Below are 11,448 nucleotides of genomic sequence, written 5' to 3'. Positions count from 1 at the left end.
AACATTGAATTGTTTAATTTCCAGGTGTTTGATTTGGTTCTCCGTGTTGGTGTGTGGTTAGCTTCTATCTACAGCACATTGTAGTGTAAAAAGATGGTTGATAAAATTTCTATTTTTCCAATTCTATTGAGGTATGTTCTCGGGCCCAGTACATGGTCTATTTTGGAAAATCTTTTGTGTGCACTGGAAAAGAATGTGTATTCTTTCTTTTGGGGGTGTAAAGCCCTGTATAGGTCTATTAGGTCTCTCTCTTCCATTTCTTCTTTCAGAGTCAGTGTTTATTTGCTGAGTTTTGTTCTTGTTGATATATCCAGAGGTGATAAGGGGGTATTGAAGTCTCCGACTACTATTGTGCTGTTGGTGATGTCCTCTTTGAAGTCTGTTAGGAGTTGTTTTAAGTATTTAGCCTGTCGTTCATTAGGTGCCTATACGTTTAAGAGTGTGATTTCCTCCTGTTGTACATATCCCTTGATGAATAAAAAGTGGCCTTCGCTGTCCCTCCTAATCTTTTTCAACCTGAAATCTATGTTGTCGGATACTAGGATGGCCACTCCAGCTTTTTTTTTTTTTTTAAATTTTATTGAATCACCATGTGGAGGGTTACATAGTTCTCAGGATTATGTCGGTTATACAATTCTCAAACACCCTTCCCTTCACCAGTGCCCATCCTCCATCACCAACCCCCCCAGTATACCTGCCGCCCCCTCCCACCTCCCCAGTCCCCACCCTTGTACTTGATAAGTTTCACTTCATTTATGCCTTATTTCGATTACATTCCATGTTTCAACACACAACTCACTACCGTTGTTGGGGTTTCCCCCAAAAAAGAAAAGCAGTCCTATTGCCAAGGAGGCATTTGATAGTTCTCCACTGCTAAGAATATAGAGATATTAAGTCCCGCTGTTTGTTACATAACTTTTCTTTTTCCCCCTTGCCCCGCGCCACCGAGTTCACGCCTGTTTAGTAATCGCCACGCTGCCTGACAAGGGAAAAAAAAAACGAAAAAAACGAAAAGGATGGTTATTTCCCGTCATCAGCAGACGTGGGGCTCTGGCTTAGTTGATAGACTAGTAGAGTGTCTGGAAGCAGTTTCTGGAACCGAAGGTCTTGCGCTGGTATCGGCTCCGGCTCGAGATTCCACCAGCGTCCCACTGTTCCATGTACATAATTTTTCCCCTTATATCCCATTCCCACGCCACCAGGTCTGTTTGCTTAATGGACATCACACTGTAGTTGACGACACGCCGCGTTTCTTCCCGAGAAAGAAGAAAATTTCTTCTCAGCTGGCGTGGGGATATAGCTTAGTTTAGTCTAGAGAGATGGCTACCGTTTTGATTGCCTTCAATATTTCAGCAACAGACTTACTATTCTTGTTAGGATCTCCCACAAAAGTCCGACCCATTAAAAGCGAACCATTACATATTGCTGATGCTAAGATGACATTAGGTCGCGCGGCCGCGGCAGCGGCCGCTCGGTTTTGGGTTTCTGTATAAAGTCCAGGGAAAGTACAACCAGAAATAACATCACTACAAACTTTTACCCTTTTATGGTGCTCATAAGATGGAGAAGTCCTGCGCTGTGCTCAGGAGGGAGGAGTTGAGAGAGAGAGACAGGTTAAAAGAATTGGGGGATGCCCGGGTCCCACTGTTTCAGCGCACCGTGGGGTCTCTGGTCCCATGCCGGAATTAGTTCAGTGGGCTGCCTGGAGTCCAAGGGCGCTCCCTTGGGCTCTTCCATCATGTTCGCTCCGCAGCCGGATCCAAAAGGAAGCACACGTGGGGGAGGTGGGTTTAAATATCTATCTGCTGTGGGCGGGGGTCGCCGCCCCCGCCCCCTGGGGTCTCCCGCAAGCGCGCGAAAGCGTCCTGTTTCAGCTGGATCGCCGGCTCCATTTTGTGCTCAGGAAAGCCGCGGATCCTGCGCTGTGCTCAGGAGGGAGGAGTTGAGAGAGAGAGACAGGTTAAAAGAATTGGGGGATGCCCGGGTCCCACTGTTTCAGCGCACCGTGGGGTCTCTGGTCCCATGCCGGAATTAGTTCAGTGGGCTGCCTGGAGTCCAAGGGCGCTCCCTTGGGCTCTTCCATCATGTTCGCTCCGCAGCCGGATCCAAAGGGCCCACTCCAGCTTTTTTAAGGGAATTGTTTGCTTTCAGGATTGTTTTCCTCCTTTGACTTTGAGTCTGTGTTTACTCTGTTTGTTCAGGTGTGTTTCTTGCAAACAGCAGAATGTTGGGTTTAATTTCTGGATCCATTTTGCCACTCTGTGTCTCTTGATAGGTGCATTTAGGCCATTGACATTGAGGGAGATTATTGTGATGGGGTTTTCTGTCATATTTCTGTTGGGTTAGTTGTTCTTATGGAGTTCCTCCTTAGCTTACAGTAGCCCCTTTAGACCTTCTTTTAAGTCTGGTTTTGAGTCTATGAAGTTCCTGAGCTGTTGTTTATCCGAGAAATACTGTATGCTTTTTTCAAGTTTGAGTGAGAGTTTAGCTGGATAAAGTATTCTTGGTGAGGAGTTCATTTCGTTGAGTTTTTTCACTATGTCCCACCATTGTCTTCGGGCTCGGAGGGTTTCCTCTGACAGGTCTGCTGTAAATCTGAGGGGTGCTCCTTTTTATGTGATTTCCTTCTTTGACCTTGCTGCTTGTAGAATTGTGTCTCTATCCACAGCATCCGTCATTCTGAGTATGACATGCCTCGGAGTCTTTTTATTTGGGTCTCTTTTTGCTGGCATTATTCGGACTCCTTGTATCTGGTTGTTTGCCGTCTCCAGCTCTGGGAATTTCTTAGTAATGATGTCTTTGACTATGTTTTTTTCATTGGGATTACTTCCCTGTGCTTCTGGTACTCCAATGATTCTAATGTTGTTCCTCTTGAAGTCATCCCCAAGGACTCTCATTCGCTCTATAGCCATTTTGAGGTCTTTTGCCATTATTTGTTGTTGTCTGTAAGCTTTCTGCAGCTCATCCTCAAGGTCGCTGATTCTGTCTTCGGCTGTAGTCATTCTACTGTTGAGGGCATCTACTGAGATTTTTATTTCATCTACCTATTCCTTTATTTGTGTGACTTCCGTTCGTAGGTTTGAAATTTCTGCTCTCATTTCTTCCTGCATTTTTTTGGTAGATCGTTCCAGTGATTCGTTCATCTCCTCCCTTAATTTATTGGATGTCTGTTCCATGGTTGCTTGGAGTAGGTCGACTCTCCTCAAGATTTCCTCTCTGAATTCTTTATCTGAGAGGTCGTAGATGTGGGTAGCCCCTTTTGAGGTTTCTGGAATCTTTTCTTCTCCCTCTCTTCGTGGAGGGGATTTTTGCTGCTTCTTCATATTGTTATGGAAGTATAGAATTGGAATTTTGTAGTTGTTTATTCCTACTCCCTCTTGTTGGGGGAAAGAGGGGCTCTGGTTGTGCTATTGCTGATGGCAGCCTTGCTCCTATTCTAGAGTTCTTCCTTATACTCAGGCGTTTCTTCCTGATTGATGTGGGGGCTTTAATGAAGACTTAAGGCTAAGTTCTCTTTACAAAGGTTTTGCTAAGCTTCTCTTATTCACTGATAGTTTTTCTAAAGTTGAAGTAACCTAATGGGCAATTTTGCATAAGTGATTGAGATGGGCTTAAGCGATTTTCAAAGAAAAAGACTATACCTAATGTGCTAAGGTAAAAAATAATAACTGTGGCCAGCCACGCCCCTTTTTAGACCACGCCCCCTGATATACAGGCCACGGCCCAGTTTCTTCATTGAGGGGGCTCTCGGGATGCAGAGGGAGGTGGCTGCTAAAGGTCCGATGTCTGGGTGGCCGCGTGGGAACCTATTTATTGATTTTAATATTGGAGCTTTGTTATCTAATCAATTTTAATTCCAGAATTGTATCAACATTTTGTTTTTTCTACATCAAAATAAATTTTTTTTTTTGCTTTCTGGGTCACACCCAGTGATGCACAGGGGTTACTCCTGGCTCTGCACCCAGGAATTACTCCTGGCAGTGCTCAGGGGACCATATGGGATGCTGGGAATTGAACCCGGGTCGGCCGCTTGCAAGGCAAGCGCCCTACCCTCTGTGCTACTGCTCCAGCCCCCTATGAAATACTTTCATAGATTTTCTTCCTTTCCTAAGAAAAAGCAACTCCCTGGGTTCCTAAATGTTTAGACGTGCATAAACATTTCTATCAAATTACTTGAGCCTGTTCTAAAAAATATACAAAAAGGTTGAAACTTAGGAATTTCTGAAAACGACAAATTTAACCTCACTGCATTAAGACAAAATGAGGTGCTTCTTCTTGGAGCAGTCAGGTGTGTTCCTACACCTGCTCTAAAAGAACCCCGGCATGCCTCAGAAGGAGGGAGACATTATCCCTCCACCTGCCCCTTTAAACCCCAGAGGCTGCCAACTTCTAAAACCCAATGAGAAGTGCAGGTATGTGGGTTCAGTGATGGCAAACTCCAGGCCTCAAGGTACAGGGGATGGGCCGGTCTTTCTCATCACCTTCGCCCTGCATGGGACCCTGTAGATCATGCCCACAAAAAGCCTCCAGCTTCTACTCATGGCCATGATCCAGAGACACACAAAAAAATCTCCGAACCGAGCAGCTCACTGCAGAGATTTCTCCAGACCCTAATTATCTAAAATTTCAGAATTCCAGGAGCACATGGCCGCTGTCATACCCCAGATATTAGCAAGGCCAACTTTTTTTTGGTCACTCAACAATCGGTTTAAGTATCACCTTAGAAAGCAAAACTTACTTTTCTTAGAGTGCTACTCTCTAGACTCATCAAATTTATTTGCTTATTGTCTACTTCTTTCCATAGAATTTAAACTCCATTACTTTGTCTAACTTGCTATTGTAGATATTTACCAGTAATAATTATTGTTACAAAATGAAAAATAATGGGTTATAGAAGTGCTATTTCATACACAAAGGAGAATCTCTCTGAAGAGGAAGGTAGTTCCATAAGAGATCTTTATGAAACAAAGGAACCATCCAGGGAATATTTAAGAGGAATGATAGTCCAACAAGTTCAGTCACATAAATATCCTTGACATATCTGAGAAACAAGTAGGATGTCAGTTTCTTTTTCTTTGAGGGGGGCCACACCCAGCAGTGCTCAGGACTTACTCCTAACTATATACTCAGGGATCACTCCTGGCGGGGTTTGGTGTCGGGAGCTATATGTGATGCTGGGGATCAAACCCTGTTCGCTTCTGTGCAAGGCAAATGCCACACTTGCTGTCCTAATGCTCTGGACCAGAAGGTCAGTTTTGAGGAAGCAGAATGAAGACCTGAAAAAGCAGGGGATGAGTCCAGTGGTGAGCAGGGCTTAGGCAGTAAATGCCATTCAAAATAAGTAGGTGTGAGTGAACAGGATGCTGACAAGATATGTCTTTGTGTGGTGTGTGGATAACATAATTACACAAAGAAACACACCAGTGAGGATGTCACTACAATATCTAGGGAAGAGATATTGGCTAGAACTAGGGGAGCATGAGCATCCATGAAGATGATAAAAAGGGGCCCCTTTAGGATTTGTATGAAGTTTTGTTGAATCACTGAGATACACTGCTACAAAGTTGTTCACAATTGGGTTTTAATCACCCAATGCTCTAACATCCATCCGTTCACTAGCATACATTTCCACCACCAGTGCCTCCAGTTTCCCTCCCACCAATACCTCTCCTCCCCGGCCCCAAACCTGCCTCTATGGCAAACACTTTTCTTCTCTCCTTCCCAAACATGTGCCTGTCTCTGCTTTCATTCCTGCCTTACCTGAACCCCTGAGCATCACTGGGTGTAGTACAGAGGGTTTAGCACCTCTGGACCCAAGCAGCACCACACACACTCTCAGGCCCTTGAATTGAACCACTATCCCAGTTGGCAGAGAATTGGTGATGGAATTTCCCATGATCTCCTAAGTACCTCTTGAGAATCTTTCCCTCTAGCCACAAAGAACTCTGCTTCTTCACATCTTAGCTATGTGACTTTGTCAAGTGTCTTAACCTCTCAAACCCCACTTTCCTCAACCTTAAGAAAAAGATATTAATGTCTAATCCTTATTATAACAAAGTTTAAAAATAAACTATGCTTGTGCTCGCTTCGGCAGCACATATACTAAAATTGGAACGATACAGAGAAGATTAGCATGGCCCCTGCGCAAGGATGACACACAAATTCGTGAAGCGTTCCATATTTAAAAAAATAAATAAATAAACTATGCTTAAGGTTTAAAATAAACTATGTGATACCAAATGGAGAAGGGAACACCAAGTAAATTGTGAGTGGAGATCCCACGTGGTAAAGGAAATGCACGCTGAAAGTGGACTAGTGTCCAAACATGATGGCCACTCAATACCCCTATTGCAGACCACAACACCCAAAAGGAGAGATAGAGAGAACAAATTGGAATGCCCTGCCACAGAGGCGGGGTAGGGAGGGGGGGGAATGGGACTGGGGGGTGGGAGGGATGCTGGGTTCATTGGTGGTGGAGAATGGACACTTGTGGAGGGATAGGCTCCCGAACACTGCATGAGAGAAAAACAAGCACGAAATGTTTGAATCTGTAACTGTACCCTCACTGTGACTTACTAATTAAAAAATTAAAAAAATAAAAAAATAAACTATGTGAAGTTTTTTGCATATAGTATTTGAAAAATATTACTGTTGCTATTATTATTTAGACCTCATCTATATTCTAAAATGAAAGACATCAGCAAGATAAGTCAAAATGGCTTATGCCAGGTGCCCCCAGGAACATCAAGAGAAATGGAAATGAAGAGCCTACCTGAGAGGTTCAAACCAGCACTCTGCACTCTGAGAGCCATGGTGGTGACCTGGAGTGAGCGGCAGACAGGCCCAGCAATGTCATGATGCTACATTATGTGACATGATATTAGGGCAACAATCATTGAAAAAAGCCCACAGGGTCTGCAAACCCCCTTTTGAAGATAGGAAAGACAGGAAGAGGTGGGAGAGAATATGTAGATTAAAATACTTGGGCTCGGGGGCTGGAGCAGTAGTACACCGGTAGGATGTTTGCCTTTCATGCAGCCTACCTGGGTTTGATCTCCGGCATCTCATATTGTTCCCCAAGCACCACCAGGAGTAATTCCTGAGTGCAGAGCAGGAGTCAACCCTGAGCATCGCCAGATGTGACCCAAAAAGCCAAAAATAAAATAAAATAAAATACTTGGGCTTGGTTAAGGGAAAATAGTAAGAAAATAGTAAGAGAGTGAAGATTCCTCTTTCAATAAATTTGACTCCAGCTCATTCTTTATGTCTGTTTACTTGCCCTGGGTTTTGGAGATAAGCAAGAAGAGGTCTCTAAGGATTTTCTCTTCAGATGCTCCCAGACCTGGGCATCAGGCTATATGCCTCAATTTTTGTGTGTGAGTGTGTGTGTGTGTGTGTGCGCACCTCCACACTGTTTGTTTTGTGATATTTTAAATAATTGAATCTCTGTGAGGTGCACAGTTACAAAGTTGTTCTTGATTGGATTTTAGTTATACAACATTTCAACATCCTCCCTTCACCAGGGTGCATTTCTTGTCACTAATGTCCCCCGTTTCTCTCCAGTGGCCGCCCCCCACCTGCTTCTATAGCAGACAGTTTTCTCTCTGACTTCTCTCTCTCTCTCTCTCTCTCTCTCTCTCTCTCTCTCGGCACTTTGGTTTGCAGTACAGTTTCTGGAAGGTTATCATGTGTATCTCTTTGCCTCCTTTCAGCACTAAGTTCCTGTCCAGAGTGATCATTTTTAATTATCATTGTCATAGTGGTCTGTAGGATAACATTGGGTTTATCATTTTAGCCTTGCCACAGGGAACTTTGTTTACCTTAAAGCAATGTCCTTTCTGTATGGACACAGGAAGACAGTTAATATTATGCTTTCTAACTTGGGAGCTGATTGCTTCCAATAACATTTACTGTTGGGCATCTGCTTTCTCAACTCAGTTGCCCTTAGTTCCTAGCACCCCCAAAGCAGGGTCTCGACGAGGGATGGAATGGACGCAGGGAAAGCTGTGAGCTACCCTGGCATCAAAATGGGCCAGGCCAAAGCGCCACAATATTCAACTATAAGTTGAACAAATGGTCATAGACAAATGCTGTCATGATCCAAAAGTAACGACAAGACTAGGACCCTGCTGAGATTAGGAAGACTAACCTGACTTGAGGACTGTGGTCTGGAATATATAGTGAATGTCCTCAGGAAGAACCAAAATTTAAGTTTGATATATTCCTCACTGTGCTCATACAGAATGACATTGCTAGATATATTAGAAGTAGATTTACTACAACTAATTAAGTGGATTACTAGCTGAGGAAAGAAGAAAGCAACACACCCTAGATGGGACCCCACCCTTAAGCGAATATCCTAGTAATCTGGAGTATCTCATTAGATGAGATTTTGTTAACTTCCTGGAGAAATGGTCTTAGCCTCTTTGTTGATTTGTTAATGTTTAACCCACATTTGTGTCACCACCCTATATAAAAACTAAGACTGTAAGAGAAGTAAAGAGAAGACACAGAAGCAAGAAGACACAGAAGCAGGGGAGAAGACACAGAAGCAGGAGAGAAGACACAGAAGCAGGAGAGAAGATTCAGAGACAGAGAGAGGCCGGAAGAGACCAGAGGAGAGACTACAGAGACAGAGACAAAGATAGAGAGACAGACAGAAGAGAGCACAATGGCACACACAGAAGCAGAGCACAAGGAGGAGCCATCCCAATCCAGTCCAGACACAGCGGCTCAAGAGCACCAAACTCGAGTGGAGAGAGAGAGAGAGAGAGAGAGAGAGAGAGAGGGTGTGAGAGAGAGAGAGAGAGAGAGAGCAACCCCGAGAACCCGTGAACAACACACATCACATCATCCCCCTCTGTGCACTCACGTGCATTTGTATTTTTTACAGTGGTCTCTTTTCTATCCTTCCATGGACTGACTAGTCATTGTACCCTCATTTCTACTATCTTTGGGTATTCTTATTCCATTTTAAAAAATCCCACAAATAAGTTCAATTATTGAACTTATGTTTGTCTCTCTCCCTCTGGCCCATTTCACTCAATGTGATACTTTCCCTGGCAAGCCACATGTAGGCAAATTTCATGACTTCACTTTCCCTAATAGCCACATAGTATTCTACTTTGTAGATATACCATATTTTCTTTATGCAGTCATATGTTCTTGGGTACTTGAGTTATTCCCAGATACTAGCTACTGTGAATAGTGCTGCAGTAAACATAGGAGCGTAGATGGCTTTCCTGCATTGTGTTCTTTGGTGCCTAGGCTATATCTCTAGGAGTGGTATTGCTGGGTTTTATGGAAACCCAATTTATAGTGTTTTTAAGGAATTTCTGCATTGTTTTACAAGAAGATTGGGCACTGGGCATTCCCAACAGCAATGAATGAGAGTCCCTTTATTTCTGCATTAATGCCAGCACTGGTTGTTCTTGTTCTTTTTTGATGTGTACCAATGTCTGTGGCATGAGATAATATCTCACTGTTATTTTATTTTATTTTTTATTGCAGATAGTATTTTTAATTTTTTAAATTTAATTTTTAATTAGTGAATCACCGTGAGGTATGGTTACATACTTACAAATTTTCGTGTTTGCATTTCAGTCATACAATGATCAAGTACCCATCCCTCCACCAGTGCCCATTTTCCACCACCAATGGTCCCAGCATCCTTCCCACCACCCCCTTCCTACCCCACCCCCACCCCACCCTGCCTCTGTGGCAGAGCATTTCCTCTTTTTTGGGTCTTGTGGTTTGTGACAGAGGGATTGAGTGGCCACCATGTTTGGTCTATAGTCTACTTTTGGCTTGTATCTTCCAACCCGAGCAGCGCCCATACTGTTTTCCAAAAGGGCTGAATCAGACGGCATTCCCACCAGCAGTGAAGGAGAGTCGCTTTCTCCTCACATCCACGCCAACACCGATTGCTTTTGTTCTTTTGGATGTGGGCCAGTCTCTGTGGTGTGAGATGATATCTCATATTTGTTTTGATCTGCATCTCCCTGATGATTAGTGATGTAGAGCATTTTCCCATGTGGCTTTTAGCCATTCGGACTTCTTCTTTGAGAAAGTTTCTGTTCATTTCATCATCCCATTTTCTGATGGGGTTGAATGTTTCCTTCTTGTGGAGATCAATCAGTGCCTTGTATATCCTTGATACCAACCCCTTATCAGATGGGTATTGGGTGAGTATCCTTTCCCATTCTGTAGACTGTCTTTGTATTCTGGTCACGGTTTCTTTAGAGGTACAGAAGCTTCTTATTTTAAGATATTCCCATTTGTTTATCTCTGTTTCCACTTGCCTCGTAAGTGGCGAGTCAACCTCAAACTATACTACAAAGCGGTAACAATTCAAACAGCATGGTACTGGAACAAAGGCAGAGCCGCAGACCAATGGAACAGGGTGGAATATCCCTACACACCACCGCAATTGTTTGAACATCTAATCTTTGATAAGGGAGCAAGAAATGTGAAATGGAACAAGGAAAGCCTCTTTAACAAATAGTGCTGGCAAAACTTGACAGCCACATGAAAAAAAAAAGGGCTCAGATCTCCACCTATCACCATGTACAAAAGTCAGATCAAAATGGATTAAAGACCTCAACATCAGACCACAATCCATAAGGTACATTGAAGACAAGGTCGGCAAAACCCTCCATGACATTAAAGCCAATGGTATCTTCAAAGATGACATGCCACTGGCCAAGCAAGTGAAAACCAGAGTGCCCCAAAACAGAAGACTGGTTAAAGAAACTTTGGTGCATATACACAATGGGATACTATGCAGCTGTTAGAAAAGATGAAGTCATGAAATTTGCCTATAAGTGGATCAACATGGAGAGTGTCATGTTGAGCAAAATGAGTCAGAAAGAAAGAGACAGACATAGAAAGATCGCGCTCATATGTGGAATATAAAGTAGCATAATGAGACACTAACACCTAAGAGTAATAGAGATTAGAACCAGGAGGTCTGACCCACAGATTGGAAACTGGCCTCACATGCTGGGGGGAAAGGCAGCAGAGACAGAGAAGGGAACACCTAGTAGAGAATATAGGGAGGACCTACTCAGGATGAAAGCCGCGTACCAAAAGTGGACTATAGACCGAACATGATGGCCACTCAATACCTCTATTGCAAACTACAATGTCCAACAGGAGAGAGAACAAAAGGGAATGCCCTGCCACAGAGGCAGGGTGGGATGGTGGGAGTTGGAGTGGGGGTGGTGGGAGGGATACTGGGAAAATTGGTGGAGAATGGGCACTGGTGAAGGGATGTAAACCAAATACAAGCATGAAAGTTCATAAGTTTGTAACTGTACCCCACAGTGATTTACTAATAAAAATTAAAAAAAAAGAAAATTAGCTGCCCTCCCCCCCAATGCTATGACTTTCCAGATCAAAATGGATTAAAGACCTCAACATCAGACCAGAATCCATAAGGTTCATTGA

General features: G+C 43.5%; 1 non-coding gene across 1 annotated transcript; it reads left to right on the top strand.

Moving 5' to 3' along the window:
- Positions 1-6,078: 6,078 nt before the first annotated feature.
- Positions 6,079-6,185, top strand: LOC129401252 (U6 spliceosomal RNA). The gene has a single exon (XR_008628184.1). It is a non-coding gene; the product is annotated as a U6 spliceosomal RNA (small nuclear RNA).
- The last annotated feature ends 5,263 nt before the right edge of the window (positions 6,186-11,448 follow it).

This window comes from Sorex araneus, chromosome 1, assembly GCF_027595985.1.
Source record: "Sorex araneus isolate mSorAra2 chromosome 1, mSorAra2.pri, whole genome shotgun sequence".
Lineage (NCBI taxonomy): Eukaryota > Metazoa > Chordata > Mammalia > Eulipotyphla > Soricidae > Sorex > Sorex araneus.
Note: the sequence above shows the minus strand (reverse complement) of the source record. Positions and strands in the feature narration are given on the sequence as shown.